This window comes from Callithrix jacchus, chromosome X, assembly GCF_049354715.1.
Source record: "Callithrix jacchus isolate 240 chromosome X, calJac240_pri, whole genome shotgun sequence".
Taxonomy (NCBI): domain Eukaryota; kingdom Metazoa; phylum Chordata; class Mammalia; order Primates; family Cebidae; genus Callithrix; species Callithrix jacchus.
This window is the reverse complement of record NC_133524.1, coordinates 148,387,282-148,404,868: the sequence shown is the minus strand read 5'-3', so window position 1 is coordinate 148,404,868 and position 17,587 is coordinate 148,387,282. Positions and strand designations below refer to the sequence as shown.

Sequence of the window (17,587 nt, the reverse complement as noted above, 5' to 3'; positions counted from 1 at the left end):
TAAGTAACAGGGCTGGAACAAGACTCCTGGTCTGAATTCCTGTAGAGCCCATGCTGTTCCCATGCCTCTCAGCCTGAGGCCGACCTCCTGAGTAGTACTTCGTTTCTATTCTCAGCACTGTACCATGTTTCTCAGGTGACAAAAATAAGGACTCTGAGGCCAACGTAGCAGTAACAGGCCTAGATAAGGTGACAATGAGAATCAAACACCATTTCAGGGTGGCCTGTGGACCTTATTAACCCAGGGAACTCCTGTGTCAATCCCCAGGTTCCTTGAGAGCTGACTCCACCCAGGAGGTGGCATTTCTTTTCAGAACCAGCCCTTTCCCACATCACAGCATCCTTCCCCTGGTTGTCCCCGGTGTTCTCTCCTATCCAAATCTGGAACCTGGTCTGCTGCCTAGCTTGTCACTTTGGTTTCTGCTGGAGGATGTGCCCAGAACACAGTGGAGAAGCCCAGAATCACCTGCTTACCCTGTGATACAGAGCATGCCTACACCCTACAGAAGTACTCTGACTGTTCTGTACCATTCTTGGAAATCCCTCTTATAGCACTTGTCTAACTATCATTGTCCAAAGTCAAATTTATGGTGAAATTTATGTTGAAAGGGATGTTCAACTTGTCCTCTGCTTTCAAATGATTTGGTTAGGAGCCGGGAAGGAGAGTAGACAAAACACCCTCTGCTCACAAGGTACATTGGGAGGATGCAGGGAAGAGCAATTACTAGAGTCCATGAGCAAGACCACATGTCAAACCAAGTCCACAGAGCCCCAGGCAGGCTGGCACTCAGAACTCTGAATCCAGATTTCAGCCCGATGGGAGCAGAGACCTGAGGGAGAGAAGTGGGAAGTGGTGAAGGAGGACGGGACAACAAACAGAGGTACGCTTGGGAAATCTGGACATCATCATCACCAACAGGATGTGGCTATGTGATCTGAATGGGCAGGCCTGTTAGCTGAATGCATCAGCTGCTTGCAAGACACCTTATGCTCATTCAACATTCCCCTCCTTCTGTCAGGAAGAGTATGGCTGGCTCCCTGCATCATTCTGGGTGAGCTATCTCTCTTGACCACTCCAGTGATCCTGCGCACCCTTGCCAGCATCCCAAGGCTGGGAGCTGTCTTTGTGCCTACTGTGGGGCTGGCGTTTTATCCCCTGGGAACCCTTCATAGAGGTTGGGCTATGTGAGTGGGTTGCTGACTGATGACCAACAGCTGAGACTTGCCAGGAATGCCAATGATCATTGGAAGGTGGTGGTAGTATGGCTGCATGGAGGGGAAATTGGAGGAATAGTGCCCCAGGACGAATCAGCTTAGACTCTACGGATGAAGGGCTTCTGTGGACATGCCTTGAAAATGATCCAGCTGGTGTCCCTGACTCAGATGGCCTCCTGTGGCTTCTGAGCTCTTGGCACACAAGGGGACAGGTGACTTGGGGCTGTAATCACTGGCCTGTGTTGCCACCAGAGACTGTCTGGGGTAGAGGGCTGGCCTAAGGTGTGGACATGGGTAAGTTGGATGGAAACCCTGTGGAGATGGTACCTTTCATTGTTAGCTAACAGAATATGTGGGGTCCAATGCAAGAAGCATCACACACCATTCTGTTGGGAGCATCTTTACTTCCGAGACAGTGTTTGGGCCTGAGGAAAAGGCATCTGCAGTTACCCTGTCAGTGGTATTTTCCACAAGAATTCTGAACTGATGCAAGCAAAGGTAAGGGAACTGTGGGTTTCTTCATGGAGGCAGGAGGCTCAGGCAGGGGAAGGTTCCACGCTTTGAGTCAGCAAATTACCATGCCTGGTAATTCATCCATTCATTCAGCAACATTTTGTTGAATACATGTTGAGGAAACATCAGGTAACAAAACAAAGTGGCAAGACCCTTAATCCAGTCTGTGGAGGATAGGGGAGATGATGAGGTGGTACGAGTCACTCATCTGAGCCAGGGAGGCCAGGAAGGCAGAGCCAGACTTGGGAGCAGGCCATGCACAAGAAAGGGAGGAACAGCCTATGACTAGACCATCAAGCTGGCCTTCTATGACACTATCAATCTGGTTTTCTTCTTTGATGCTGCTTGTGGGTAAAAGCAACTGCCACTTTCTGTGCCTAACTGCTTTTGTTAATAGGGAACATGCTCATGGTTGGCAGATGCTCACTTCTGCTCACCTCGAGTCACTTCTACTAAAGGAATGGTTTCACTGTAAAAGCACAGGAAGAAACTTTTGGGAATGATTAATATATTTTGCACATTCACTGTGGTTGTGGTTTCATGGGACTATATATGTGTCAAAACTCTTTGAATTGTTTCTTAGTATTTCAGAGAAAAAGTAAGCAGGAAATCAGGAAGAATATAGAGGACATGATTAAAATAAAAAAAAAAAAAAAAACCACCACATCCAGCAATAGCAGAATAAACATTCCTCTGGAGTGTGCATGAAATATTTACCAAGATAGATGGCATTCTGGGCCATAAAACAAACCTTACAAATTGAAAACATTAGAAATAATAAAAAGCAACTTCTCGAAGATGCTTCTTGAAGACCATAATGTAATTAAGGTCAGAATCAAACACAAAGATAAGTGAAAAAATGCTCATATATTCGAAATTTTAAAATGTGATCCTAAATAACCTATGGATCAAAGATGGAGTCTTAGGAGAATTTTATAATATACATTAAGTTGAATGAAAGTAAAAATATACATACAAAATTTTGAGGGATTCAGCTACAGGAGTCCTTGAGGGAAATGTATAGCATATTTTAAATGTTTATATTAGAAAATGTAAAATCAATAACCAAGACTTCCACCCTACGAAACTAAAGAAAGACAAGTTGAATTTAAAGAAATTGAAGAGGATCCCAAACTTCCACCTCTTCCCTCCTTCCTCCCTCCCCACCATCCTGGATTGCACGCGCACACACACACATACAACACACACACACAACACACACACATCATCATCATCATCATCATCATCATCCTTATCATTTTGCAACAGGTTATTTTATTTTGATCACCACAGGGTGTACCCTGTGGGGTGTGAAATGTACTCTAGACTCTGTTGGCTATTTATTTGGGGTTAGACCTCTGGAGACTTCTCAGGTAAATCTGAGGTGTCAGGTCTTGCCCGGAAATTACTGGTTGCCCAGTGAGACACTGGAGATGGTGGAGGTCTCCTTGCTTTGGTCCAGCTGTGGCTAATTTTGATTGGGTTCCTCATTCAGCTGCTTGCAGAGGCTGGAAAGTTTTGGCCTGCTTCCTTCCTCAGGTTTTCTTGAAGCAGTGATCTTTTTTGGAGAGTTTTTTTTTTTTTTCCTGGAACTCCTTCAAACGGTTCCTTTTCCCTTCCTGGTTGTCTTAGGAACGTGGAAGGACAACTGAGAGATCACAGAAGGGCACTACTTTTGGAAAAGAGGTTGAAGAAGAGGTGGGAGCAGGGGCTTCAGCAGAAGGGGTACAGCCTGGGGTGGGGGTGTGCCAGCCAAGGACAGGGTAAGAGTCTTGGGAGGGAGGAGTCAAGGGGAAGACTAAGAGGAGCTTGGGTGGTTCTCTCACCTTGATAGGACTTCTGGACCTAGTTTGATAGGGGGTTTTCCTGTTCCTTGCCCCTTTAGTGATGGTAGGTGGTTGTTCTTCGACACCTGGGCTGGAGGCTTGTGGTTTCCTGGACGTCTTTGCCATGTCAGTGTCTCTCAATTGTCTACTCCATACCTCCTGGCCTCCCTATATATACATCTCCATCCCCCGTGACAATGAATCCATACTCCTGAGCTTTTATGGATCAGCAAGCCACTACCTAGCCAATGGTGGATCTTGGGGGGTGAGGGGCTTAGATGTCACAAAGCACCATAAGGACATTGTTGTGGGCAGGAGGGAAGAAGGGGAATGGCAAGAGGGAAGAGGGGAGTTTGATGACAAAGCCAGGATGCTCTGATTGAAGAAAAAAGGGACATTTCTTTAGCATTCCTAAAGAGCTTTCCCAAACTGAGTAGCCTTGCTCCTTTCTTCCCCTGTTCAACTTGGGTGGGTCATATGGCAGGGAGAGAGTATTTCCTCTAAGCCTTTCCTCAAAGTCACCCATTTCAGTGCTTCCTTCTGTTTTCACCCACCATTTACCATTATCTAGTTTTTGTACATCTTACCGGAAATCTCTCCAAGGTAATATGGCTGTATTGAAGTTAATGTGTAGGTGTGAATCACCCTACTTCCCTCCAAAAAATTTCTCTTATGCATCTTGAAGACCACTCACTTGGCTACTGTCAAGGAAGTTTTCCATCCCACCAATGGAAAAGTAGCCATAGAAGTCTCCTGTGGTTTCTTTTTTTTTTTTCGCTTCCACTTAAATTGCATGTTTTATTTCTCCCAATCCCAGCAAGAGCACAGAAGCCCCATCATATCCATCCCAAACTGGTTTCAAGTAGGTTAAGGTTATAGGGACCCTTGTCAGAACATCGATACAAAGGGCTCCCAAACGCTGGGCACAAATATGTCTGCAAACAGATGGAAGTAAACAGTGCACTGGCTCAAATGCTTCATGAGTCAGTTTGATTTTGCAATGCAATTTGCATCCTTGAAACTGCCAGTCTGGAGGGGGACAAGGTAGCATGAGGGAGTGAAGTTGAAATTGCCTCCTATTAGCTCACCCTTTCAACATTAAACAGAGACCAAGAAAGAAATGGTTCCAACATTTCACCACATGTATTTCTTCTTATGCAGTCTAAGCTGAGAATGCCATGTAAATGGGTCACTGCAAAATGCAGCAATTCAATTTTTTCTCCAATCAAAATAAGAAACAAACAGTATGATCTCACTTCTATTAACTTTTGAAGGTTTACAGCAGTTAAAGTATTTTTGCTTCTATGTATGAAGGTTAAAAAAATCATTTTTTTTCATAAAATACAAAAGCAACCAATTTTGCCATAGAGTAAAAGTCAAAACTGGGATTCTTTTTTAAATTAGTCCAAAGTGGCATTTAGGAACAAATGTAAAGTGTAAAGTGACAAACCAAAGTGTAGGGTTGGGTCTGGTTTTGTTTCGGTTTCTTTTCAATATCCAATGCTCATGGATTAAGTTCTGGAAATGTTCCAATTGTAAGGCAGGGATCTGTTTGGATTCCACCATGGGTATGCTCCTTGGGTTGGATGCTGGAGGGTGAGGCACGTTTTGCTGGACCCATGTCGACTATCTAGTAGTCATCAAGGTCAAAAAATTCATCGTCTCCTCCTTGGTATTCCATTCCCTGGAAATCTACTCGGTACCGCAAGATACCTCCAATTCCACCAAAGCCTTTCACAAACTGAGACCCTTCTTGTGATTTATCTGTGACAATTTCCAACATAGCTCCAAATTTTTTATAGTTGTTAGCAAACCATTCCAACAGGGGCATGCTCTCAATACGCTCATGTTCCTGTCTGGTCTCTTTGTCTGTGAAATGAGATTTATCCTTTTCTTGCTCTGGAGTTAGATAGAGAATGTTCTCCTCTTCTGTGCCTTGGCAATGAAGAACATATCTCATTATATCCAGATTTTCATAGACTATTAGAATTTCTACAGCTCCCATTTCCAAAGCCTTTAGTGTATCTTCAATGCCAAAACAGTATTTGCCCGTGTCCTAGCTGATTTCATCAAAGTATCATCCTATTAATTTCTTCTCTTGAATGAATTTCACGTTGGAGAGGACTTCAGTAGATAACTCAATAGCTTGGCTGAATCCATTTTCACCACCATAGGATATATCAACTAATTTTAAAACTTTTGGCTGTAACCTCTGATCAAACATATCAGATTGACTTAGTTCAGTTTTAAAGTCAGCAGATCCAGCTAAAACTAGACCAGCCGCATTCACTTTGTCCCCAGAAATAAACAGCTGCACAGCGGTTTCTGCTACTTTCCGAACATAGTTATGTTGCTTTTCCATTCTTAAACGGGCAAAACGCAAATCTAAGTGACCTCCTCTACCATGTTTCTTTGGGAGATCCACAGTGAATTTGTGCAGGACTTCTCTTGTGTTTCCTTGGAGTGTGCCAAAAAGTGCACCACTACCATCTATTACAATGAATCCAAACTTGCTATCATCTGAAAGTAGTGCTATAAGAGCGTCTGTATGGAATTTGTTGTCACACAAATACAATGATGTATTAACTGGTTCGAAAGGTTCAAAGTCAATGTTGACTTTCTTTTCCTTTCCTTCTTCTGTTACAATTGTTCCATAGTAAACAACCAGACCATTTGGAGGTACTTTGTTATAAAGTTTGAGTCTTTGTTGTACAGATGTAATGGCTCCCAGGACTGAAAGGCGGTTTACTCATGAGTTAATGTTAGATGCAGTTCCAAACTCATCTGCCAACAATTTTGCCACTCGTGAAATCTGGTCTTTGGGAGGAATAATCAAGGATATCATGCTGGTGCCACTGCCGCGGGCTACCTCCAAGCTCTTAATGAGCTTCTTGATCTTCCAGATCTCCACGTTCCTGTCGGCAGCACTGGGGTCGTCCGCCATCTTCTCGCCTCCTCCTCCCTAAGGGCCCAGTACTGGGCGGCAGCAGCTGCTCCTCCGCGGCGGCGGCGGTGGCTCTGACGTAGGACACTGGCCGGGGTTTCAGTTTTTCTCAGTCTGAAATCGCTGCTTTCAAGCTGTCAAACTCCAATGAATACATTCGCTCCACTGGATATCTTATGAGTCTTTTTTCAACTGTGGGGTCATGCTCATCTCAGTAGATGTAGTACCCAGGCTTGGATTTTAACAGTGTAGAGTGAATTAGGCCTCTTTTCATGTCATAAATTATGCAGAATATTTGCAAGTAGAAAACTAAAATCTAAGACTGATGAGTTCATGGGACAGGGTGGTGTTGAGTAGAATAGTTCAACAATGTGCCTGAGGATCTGTCCAGTGTAATAAGTTTTTTGTTTTTTGTTTTTAAAAAGGTCTCCATATTGGAAAGGGACAAGTAAAGCTGTCTTTATTTACAGAAAATAAGAGTATATGCAGACAACTCTATCAATCTAAAAATGCTTCTAAAACTAATAAGAGTTTAGCAATGTCACTGAATATAGATCATTATACTTGTATTTTTATACTAGAAATGAGCAATTGGTAATTGCTACAAAAGCAATGCAATGTAAAATAGCATTGCATTGCTTTTTTCACACGTAACATTTATTTTTACAAAATAAATATTAAGTGGATGAATATGACAGAAGTTGCATAAGATCTGTCCTTTGAAAACTAAAACATTACAGAGATAAATTTAATGAGGATCTAAGTAAATAGAGATACAAACTTTATGCATTAGTCAAAGGACTGAATATTAAGATGCCATTTGCCCTCAAAGTTTTTGATAGATTCAATGCAATAAAAATCAAAATTCCAGAATTTTAAAAATAGAAATAGTAAGGCTTACTGTAGCATTCATATAGAAATGCAAAGGTCTTAGAATAGACAAAGAAAACTTTAAAAAAATAGAACAAAGTTGGGGAAGGTTATCCTAATTCATTTCAAGGATTATAAACTAACAATGATCAGGATAGTGTGGAATTGTCATAATTATAGCAGTATATCAATGGAGGAGAATAAAGTCCAGCAATGGATTCATATGTATATGCATATATAGACAACTAATTATTGATAAGGATGCAAATGAAAACTAAGAAGAGAAATGATAGTGTATTCAATAATTTGATCTATAACAGTTGTATATCCATAAGTAAAACTAAATTTCAATCCATACTTTACCTATCTATCTATCTAAAAAGGGAGAGAGATAAAGAAAGATATTTTAAGGAATTGTCTCAGGTGATTATGAGGTCACATATGTTCAAAATCTGTAGGAAAGGCCAGCAGGCTAGAAACTGACACAGTATTTTTATGTTCCAATCTTGTGGTAGAATTCCTTCTCCAGGAAACCTTGGTCTTTTAAGAACTTCAACTGATTGGATGAGGCACACCCCCATTACGGAGGTAAGCTGCTTTCCTTAAAATCAAGTGATTTTAAATGTTTATCACATCTACAAAATACCTTCAAAATACCTTCACAGCAACATCTAGGCTAGTGTTTGACCACACAACTGAGTACTATAATTTAGACAAGTTGACACATAAAACTAACCATTGAACATGCCTTGCCCCACACAAAAATGTTAACTCAAAATGAATCATAGACCTAAATGTTGAAATTATTTTTTTCTAGGAGAAAACAGAGGAAACATTTTGTAACCTGGGGTTATATCATAGTCAGCTTTGGCTTCCATAACAAAATGACACACATTAGAAATTAATTGTTTTCACAGTTTTGGAGGCTAGAAGTCACAGATAAAGGACTGGAGGGGTCAGTTACTTATTCCCGGCTTGCAGATGGCCCGTTCTCATTATGTTCATTCTTGTCCTTTCATCTGTGCATGTGCATGGTGAGAGGGAGAAAGGGAGGGAGGGAGCAAGAGAGGGAGGGGGGAGAGAAAGAAACACACAAACACACACACACACACACACACAGAGCTCTCATGCAAGCACAAGAGTGCTTTCCTGTGTCCCTTCTTACAAGCACGCTAACCTTGTGGGATCAAGGCCCCACCCTTATGACCTCTTTTAATATTAATTACTTCCTTAAAGGCCCCACCTCCAAATACAGACACACTGTGGCTGAGGGCTTCAAAATGTGAATTTGGTAGAGGACATAAGCATTAGCAACGAATAAACACATAGATTAATAAAACAGAATAGAGCTCAGAAACAAACTGGCACACATATAGTCAGGTGAATTGAAACAAAGGCAATAATGGTAAAAATATAGTTTTTTCCAATAAATCGTACCTGAACAATTGGACATCTATACACAAATAATAATAAAAATAATAATAATAACCTAGACATATCCGTACAAATTTCACAAAAATTAACTCTAAGTACATCATAAATCTAATGCAAAATGCAAAAACCACACAACTTCTATAAGAAAGCATAAAAGCATAACCAAAAAAGGGATAAAGACCAATGGAAGAGAACAGAGGCATTGGAAGTAATGCCACATACCTACAACAAATCTTTGACAAACCTGATAAAAACAGGCAGTGGGGAAAAGATTCCCTGTTTAATAAATGGTGTTGGGAAACCTGGCTAGCTATGTGCAGAAAGCTGAAACTGAACCCTTTCCTTATACCTTATACAAAAGTTAACTCCAGATGGATTAAAGATTTAAACATAAGACCTAACACCATAAAAACCCTAGAAGAAAACCTAGGCAATCCCATTCAGGACACAGGCATGGGCAAGGACTTCATGACTAAAACACCAAAAGCAATGCCAACAAAAGCCAAAATAGACAAATGGGATCTAATTAAACTTAAGTGCTTCTGCACAGCAAAAGAAACAATCATTAAAGTAAACCGGCAGCCAACAGAATGGGAAAATATTTTTGCAAGCTACCCACATGACAAAGGGCTAATATCCAGAATGTACAAAGAACTAAAACAAATATACAAGAAAAAGACAAACAAACCCATCAAAAAGTGGGCAAAGGATATGAAGAGACACTTTTCAAAAGAAGACACTTATGTGGCCAATAGACATGAAAAAATGCTCATTATCACCAGTCATTAGAGAAATGCAAATCTAAACCACATTGAGATACCATCTCACGCCAGTTAGAATGGCGATCATTAAAAAGTCAGGAAACAACAGATGCTGGAGAGGATGTGGAGAAATAGGAACACTTTTACACTGTTGGTGGGAGTGGAAATTAGTGCAACCATTGTGGAAGACAGTGTGGCGATTCCTCAAGGACCTAGAAATAGAAATTCCATTTACCCAGCAATCCCATTACTGGGTATATACCCAAGGGATTATAAATTGTTCTATTATAAAGACACATGTATACGTATGTTCATTGTGGCACTGTTTACAATAGCAAAGACTTAGAACCAACTCAAATGCCCATCAATGATAGACTGGATAAAGAAAATGTAGCACATATACACCATGGAATACTATGTGGCCATAAAAAAGGATGAGTTCATGTCCTTTGCAGGGACATGGATAAATCTGGAAACCATCATTCTCAGCAAACTGACACGAGAACAGAAAACCAAACACTACATGTTCTCACTCATAAGTTGGTGTTGAACAATGAGAACACATGGACAGAGGGAGGGGAACATCACATACTGGGGTCTGTTGGGGGTGGGGGGCCTAGACAAGGGATAGCAGGTGGTGAGGATAACATTATGAAAAATATTTAATGAAGGTGATGGGGCGATGGAGGCAGCAAACCACCATGGCATGTGTGTACCTATGTAACAATCCTGCAAGATCTGCACATGTACCCCAGGACTTAAAGTAAAATTTTAAAAAAAGAAAGCATAAGAGAAAATCTACATAAATTTTAGTTTAATTATGAGATTAAAAATTCAACACCATAAGTGTCATCAATGAAGGAAAAATTAGCCAAGTTGGACTTTATTAAAATAAAAATCTTGTGCTTTTCAAAGATAGAGTTAAGAGAATAAAAACAGAAGCTACAGATTAGCAGAAAACATCTGTAATACACATATGTGATAAAGAACGTGTCTCTACAATATACAAGGGTTCTTAAAACTCAACAATAGAAAATAAATGAAAATACCTGAAGATCTGAACAGTCACTACACCAAAGAAGATATACAGATGGCGAATAAGCATAAAAAGGTGCTGAACGTCCTTTGTCATTAGAGAATTGTGTACTAACATGAGATACCACTACACACCTATTAGAATGTCTAAAATAATAAAAAAGACCAATTGCTAGTGAAGATGTGCATCCCTATCCCACCCCCAAACTCATCCCTACCCTCACCCTTGGTATAGCCCCTTCCTGACAGAATCCAGTTCCACCCAGGTTTTCAACCCAGGGAAGCCACGGGTGCCCAGATGTGATGCCACTGACTTGTGCACTGGGGATTAGAGAGAAGCCAGCTTCTTGGTCTGACGAGCGGCTTGGGATTGGCAGAGGGAAGCGGGCCAGGCTCTGTGAGGAGGCAAGGTGAGACGCCGAGGAAGGACTCAGGAGGCCCTCACCCCAGGTAGACGACCCCAAATAATCCAGCACCACTCATGCTGCCAGCCCTGGACCACCTGGGGGCAGACTTCTCAGGCTGAGTCATCCAGCGCACCCTGCCAACCCCTGCCACTTAAGCCTCAGGGGACTCTGGAGTCAGAGCTTGGTGTGACCAAGGAAGGGCTGGTTAGGAGAGGGCAGGGCTCAGGCTCTTCCAGGCATTAACATCAGGACTTTAAACCAGGGCTGAGGGCCCTGCATCCCCATTCTTAACTTAAGTCACAGGGGATTCTGGAGACAGAGCTTGGTGTGACCAGGGCAGGACTGGTTAGGAGAGGACAGCTCCAAGATTCTGCCAGGAAACAAAGTTAGGAACCTAGGGGAGAGCTGAGGGTACTCCCATGCCAAACTTCATTCCCATCCCTACCTCCCTCCCCCACTTACATCTCCATTCCCCCACCCTCCACTGTTGGCAACTCTATCCCCCATCTTCCACCCCCATCCTGGCAGAATCTGGTTGTGTTCCTGTTTTCAACCCAGGGAAGACCTGAGTGGCTGGATGTGATGCCACTGACTTGCCCATTGCCGGTCAGAGATAATTAAGGGCATAGTTTTGAGGGGCCGATTGAGATCACCAGAAGAGAGTGGGCCCAGGTTCCATGGGAAGACAAGGTGAGACCCTGAGGAAGGACTGAGGAGGCCCCCACCCAGGTAGAAGACCCCAGATAATCTAGCACTGTCTCTGCTGCCAGCCCTGGACCACCCGGGGACAGACTTCTCAGGCTGGACCATCCCCATTCCCCACTGTCACTTAAGCTGCAGGGGATTCTGCAGTCAGACCTTGGTGTGACTGGGGCAGGGCCAGTCAGGAAATGGCTAGGTCCAGGCTCTGCCAGGCATCAAGGTCAGGACACTGAGAGGGAACTTGACCCCCATCCTAACCCGTATATCCATCCCTAATCCCATCCCCACCCTACTTACATTCCCATCCCCATCCCCATCCCCATCCCCAACGCCATCTTGGCAGAATCTATTTCTTCCCCTGCAGTCAACACACAGAAGGCCAAGAAATGACAGACAGGCACATGGATCCTGACGTCCACATCCAGGGCTGAAGGAGGGAAGGGACTTAGTATCATGAGCAGGACCTCAGGGGAGTCTCCGCTCCTCTGGAGGGCCCAAACCCTGCTGGGAGTAGAGGGAGGCCTCAGGGGGCCCAAGTTCTCAGGATAGGGGTCCCACTCCACCCCTGAGACCAAAGTGCCTCCTTTTTCCCTCTTGGGAATCAGAGGGATGGAGACTCAGGTCAGCAAAGGGGTGGGGCCCAACCCTGCCAGGATCAAGGAGAGGAAGAAGACAGAGTACTCAGGGTACCTTGGAGTCCCTGAGAGGTCCAGTGCACAGTGGCCACCTGTACCCCATGCTTGTTGCACCTTCTGGATGACAGAGAGAAGGCTGTGGTCAGAGCAGTGGTGACTCAGGTCAATAGAAGGAGGAGTCCCAGTACCACAGACCCCAAGGTGTGCCCCATTCATGAAGATTGGGGATACCTCATCTCAGAAAGAAGGGACCCCCACAGACAGTGGCTGTACCCTGATTATTGCTGAGAGGGGACCACATCAAGGATGGCCCTATGTGCCAATCTCATTTGTGCCACAGGAAGAAAGTTGAGGAGCCCTCAGGAAGATGGGGTCTTGCAGTAAAGGGGAGCTATCTGGTCATCTCACAGGGTTTCAGGTTGAGGAAGGGCAGGCCCCATCAGGAGTGAAGATGAGTAACCCACAGGAGGTTATAGTAACATTCACCCCAGAGCCAAAGGGGTAATACCTGGACACCTCATGTGGAGGTGACAGGATATAGCTTCATCTCATTCCTGTTTTCAGATCTCAGGGAAGTGAGGAACTTGTTCTCAGAGGGTGACTCAGGTCAACACAGGGGACCCCATCTGATCAACAGTTGGGGTGGTTCCAAGATCTTTCTGTAGCTCAGGTGAGAAACATGAGGGAGGATTGAGGGTACCCTTGGGCCAGAACACAGTTGAGAACTCCACAGAAATCTGCCCTTCCCCTGCTATCAACCCAGAGAGCATGGGCAGGGCTGTCTGGTGAGGTCCCTTCCTTACCCTGAGATCACTGGTGTCAGGGATTGGGAGGCCTTGGTCTGAGGGGGCTGCATTCAGGTCAGGAACCTCACCCAGGACACATGGATTCTAAAGAATTTCAACATCTCTTCTTGTCCTACCCAGGAGGACCTGGGCACATGCAGCCAGATGTGTCTCCTCATGTCCTGTTCCCCATCAGGGATGTGAACCCTTGATCTGAGTTTCTCAGGCCAGCAAAAGGATGGGATCCAGGTCTTTCCAGGACAAAGGCGAGGTCCTTGCTTGAGCACAGAGGGGACCATCCACCCCAAGATGGTGGGGGCTTCATGGAGTCCAGCCTACCCTCCTGTTAGCAGTGGGAGCCTGAAGGCCCATGGATTCCTCTTCCAGGAGCTCCAGGAAATAGATACTGAGGCCTTAATCTGAGGCAGTGTCCTCAGGTCACAGGGAAAAAGAGGTACAGATGTCTAGTGCCAGCAATGAACTGAATGCACACTAATGCCCCCCACTGTCCCAGAACACATGGGACTCCAGAGTGCCTGGCCTCATCCTCCCTACTGTCAGTCCTACAGAATCAGCCTCTGCTTGCCTGTTGTACCCTGAGGTGCCCTCTCACTTTTTTCTTCAGGTTCTCAGGGGACAGGCAGGCCGGGATGGCTAGGAAGCCCCAGAGGATCCCCAGGAGGCCCTAGAGGAGCACCGAAGATCTGTAAGTAAGCCTTTGCTAGAGCCTCCAAGGTTCTGTTCTCAGCTGAGGCCTCTCACACACTCCCTCTCTCTCCAAGCCTGCAGGTCTCCATTGCCCACACCCCTGCCTGCTGCCCTGACCAGAATTATCATGTCTTTTGAGCAGAAGAGTCAATCCTGCAAGCCCAAGGAAGGCCCTGAGGCCCAAGAAGAAGCCCTGGGCCTGATGGGTGCTCTGGCTCCTGATGCTACCTCCTCCTCCTCTACTCTGGTCCCAGGAACCCTGGAGGATGTGCCTGCTGCTGCATTACAAGGTCCTCTCGAGAGTCCTTAGTCTGCCTTCCCCACTGCCATCAATTTCACTCTATGGAGGCAATCCATTGAGGACTCCAGGAACCAAGAAGAGGAGGGGGCAAACTCCCCTCCTAACCTGGAGTCTGTGTTCCGAGCAGCACTCAGTAAGAAGGTGGCTGACTTGATTCATTTTCTGCTCTTTAAGTATTTAGCCAAGGACCTGGTCACAAAGGCAGAAGTGCTGGAGAGTGTCACCAAAAATTACAAGCACCTCTTTCCTATGATCTTCAACAAAGCCTCTGAATCCATGCATCTAGTCTCTGGCATTGACGTGAAGGAAGTGCACCCCACCAGCAGCACCTACACCCTTGTCACCTGCCTGGGCCTCTCCTACGATGGCCTGTAGTTGATAATAATCAGAGCATGCCCAAGACAGGCGTCCTGATAATTGTCTGGGCATGATTTCAATCCAAGGCAAATGGGCTCCTGAGGAGAGAAAATCTGGGAGCAGTTGAGTGTAATGGAGGTGTATGTTGGGAGAGAGCACAGTGTCTTTGGGGAACCCAGAAAGCTGCTCATCCAAGATTAGGTGCAGGAACACTACCTGGAGTACCAGCAGGTGCCTGGCAGTGATCCCACACGCTATGAGTTCCTGTGGGGTCCAAGGGGGCTTGCTGAAACCAGCTGCATGGGAGCCCTGGAGCATGTTGTCAAGGTCATTACAAGAGGTCGCATTTCCTATCCACCCTAGTGTGAAGAGGGTTTGAGAGAGGAGGGAGAGGGAGTCTGGGCATGAGTTGCACCCAAGGCCAGTGGGAGGAGCGCTGGGTCAGTGCGCTTTCCAGGGCCCTGTCCAGTAGTTTACCCTGCCTTATTTGACATGAGGCCCATTCTTCAGTCTTTGAAGAGCAGTCAGCATTCTTAGTAGTGGGTTTCTGTTCTATTGGGTGATGTTGAGATTTATCTTTGTTTTGGAATTGTTCAAATGTTCCTTTTAATGGATGGTTGAATAAATTTCAGCATCCAAATTGATGAATGACTGTAGTCACACATATTGCTATTTACATAGTTTAGGAGTAAAAGTCTTGCTTTTTATTCAGATTGGGGAATGCATTCTATTTTGTGAATTGGGACAAAGTAACAGCAGTGGAATAAGTATTCACTTAGAAATATGAATGTATTATCAGCAAAATTGATGAGATTCAGAAATTAAGTTAACCAGAGTGGTACCCAGGTGTCTAAAAGTTACTGTCCCATGTGAATTTTTATATCAAAATAGTTGTTAATATCACATGGCTCTCTGGGTGAGAGATAGGACAGCCAGAGGACTCCTACAGGGAGAAGGACATAATAATTCTTGCCTTATTCTCAGTCTGTCCTGTAAAACTTTAAAAAATATATGTATACCTGGAGTTCCTTGGCTTCTTTGAGAATGTAAGAGAAATTAAATCTGGATAAATAATTTCTTCTCTGTGAACTGAGCATTTGATCTGTGGAAGGCCCTGGGTTAGTAGTGGAGATGCTAAGGTAAGCCAGACTCACCCTACCCAGAGGGTAGTAGACTCTAGGAGCTACAGTCATATAATTGAGGTGGTGAGAAGTCCTCTAAGAGGTAGAGAAAAAATTAAGAGAAGGGTGAGGGTGTAGGGCTCCAGGTGAGAGTGATCCACATGTAAATGCCCTATGTGGGGCCTTTTGGGTTTTGGGAAACTGCAGTTTCTTCGGAGGAAGCTGATTCGGGCAGGTGGGGTATCCAGGGTCAGAATCTCAGAGGGTGTGAGAAAAGCCCATAATGGAAAACTGCTCTGAGCAGTTCCTTTTTGATGGTGGATGAACAGAGAGTAGTGGGTCAGGAATGGATGGCATCCTGTGCTTTTGTCCCAGTGCTGTTGAAGACAGTGTAAGAGCTAGGTGATGGACACTCATCATTTGAAAGCATTTTCTGAGAGAGAAGCTCCCTGGGAAGCACGCCCAGAAGCCACTGGCCAGTTGCTTTTCTGCCTGATGGAGAACTAGAGCTGACTCTATGAAATATGAATTCTAACTACGTTATCTCAAGTGTAATTTGACCAATTGTAAGCAAGGGTTAGATTTTTGGTGGTGACAAAATGAATGAAAATAGTGGTTTGCACAGAAAAGCTTATGAGAGCGAAGGAGTTGGTCTTTGACTCAAATCCTAGGAGCTTTGAGCTGCATTGGGCTGGAGAAAACTCTCATATACCCAAAGTTTGAAGTGCATTCTGTAAGAGGCAACCACTTACTGACTTTTATGGATGAAACTTCCTTTTTGTCTAATTATTTCATGTCCTATTGAGCTGTATGCTCTCTGATAAGTCCTGGAGAACAACGACAACAGCAAAATCCCAGAGTCCTAGGGCCTGGCGTCAAATAATATTACAAATAACAGCCATCTGCCATTCCTTAAACTTCTAATTTAATTCCAGGCCCTGAGCCAGGTGCTTCACCTACATTACACGCACTCCAACAGTCCTACTAGACAGGGCTTATCACATCTGCTCACAGATGAAGAATTCAGGGCTCACAGGGCTTGGGAATTGGGACGTAATAGCAGGACATTTCTTTAAAGCCCATGCTGTTTCCATTCCCCCAAGCCTGACGCTGACCTGACTGGTACTTCATGTCTCTTCTCAACACTGCACCATGTCTCTCAGGTGACAAAAAGAAAAAGAAAGATCTTGGAGGTGACAATGAGAATCAAATACCATTTAGGGCTGGTGTATGCTGGTTTTCTCAAGACCTGACTCTGCCCAGATGTGAGCATTTCTGTCCAGTCCTAGCACTTTCCAGAATTAAAGCACATTTCCCCAGGTCACTTCCATGTGTTTTGTCTGACTCTAGAACCTGGCCTGCTGACCAGCTTGTCATTGGTCCCCAGAGAACAGCCTAGAATCACCTGCTTTCCTCCTGACAGGGATCATTCCTTCTCCCTGTAGAAGTCTTCTGGCTGTGCCATCTCTCACTTAGGAAGCCATGTGATAACAACAATTATTTCGATATAAATATATGTGTATATGTATAAAAATATGTATATATTTATGTATATAAGCATCTACATGTGTATAAACAAATACATATGCGTATACACATTTGTGTGAATATATATTTGCATATATACTTGAGGTGGCTCATGTTGTATATAGATTGATATCATCCATTTTCAATGTTGTATCTGCCACATCATGTTACTTGTAGTGCTCTTGGTATCTGTTGTCCATGATTAAGTTAACTACTAATACCCAGACACTTAGCTGCTCTAACATAGTGTGCTGCTTTTGGCAGTTGACAGCTCTATAGTAACTAAAAGATGATCATTACAAGCAGAGCAAGGGGAAAGAAGCAATCTCAGGTCCAAATACCTTGATGATCCAAATACCAGTACTTCATGATGCCTTACAAATGCCCTAGCATATAAACTTCCTCAAATAAAACCACATTGAAAGACTATGAAACACATGTACATAT

The 17,587-nt window shown here is 44.1% G+C and overlaps 3 pseudogenes; 1 reads left to right on the top strand and 2 right to left on the bottom strand.

Annotated features, from left to right (window-relative positions):
- Positions 1–3,037: 3,037 nt before the first annotated feature.
- LOC144581070 (uncharacterized) lies at positions 3,038–12,041 on the bottom strand (annotated as a pseudogene).
- LOC118150570 (eukaryotic peptide chain release factor subunit 1 pseudogene) lies at positions 4,978–6,517 on the bottom strand (annotated as a pseudogene).
- Positions 12,042–13,961: 1,920 nt separating the features above from the next.
- Positions 13,962–14,963, top strand: LOC100397134 (melanoma-associated antigen 4-like; annotated as a pseudogene).
- Positions 14,964–17,587: the final 2,624 nt, after the last annotated feature.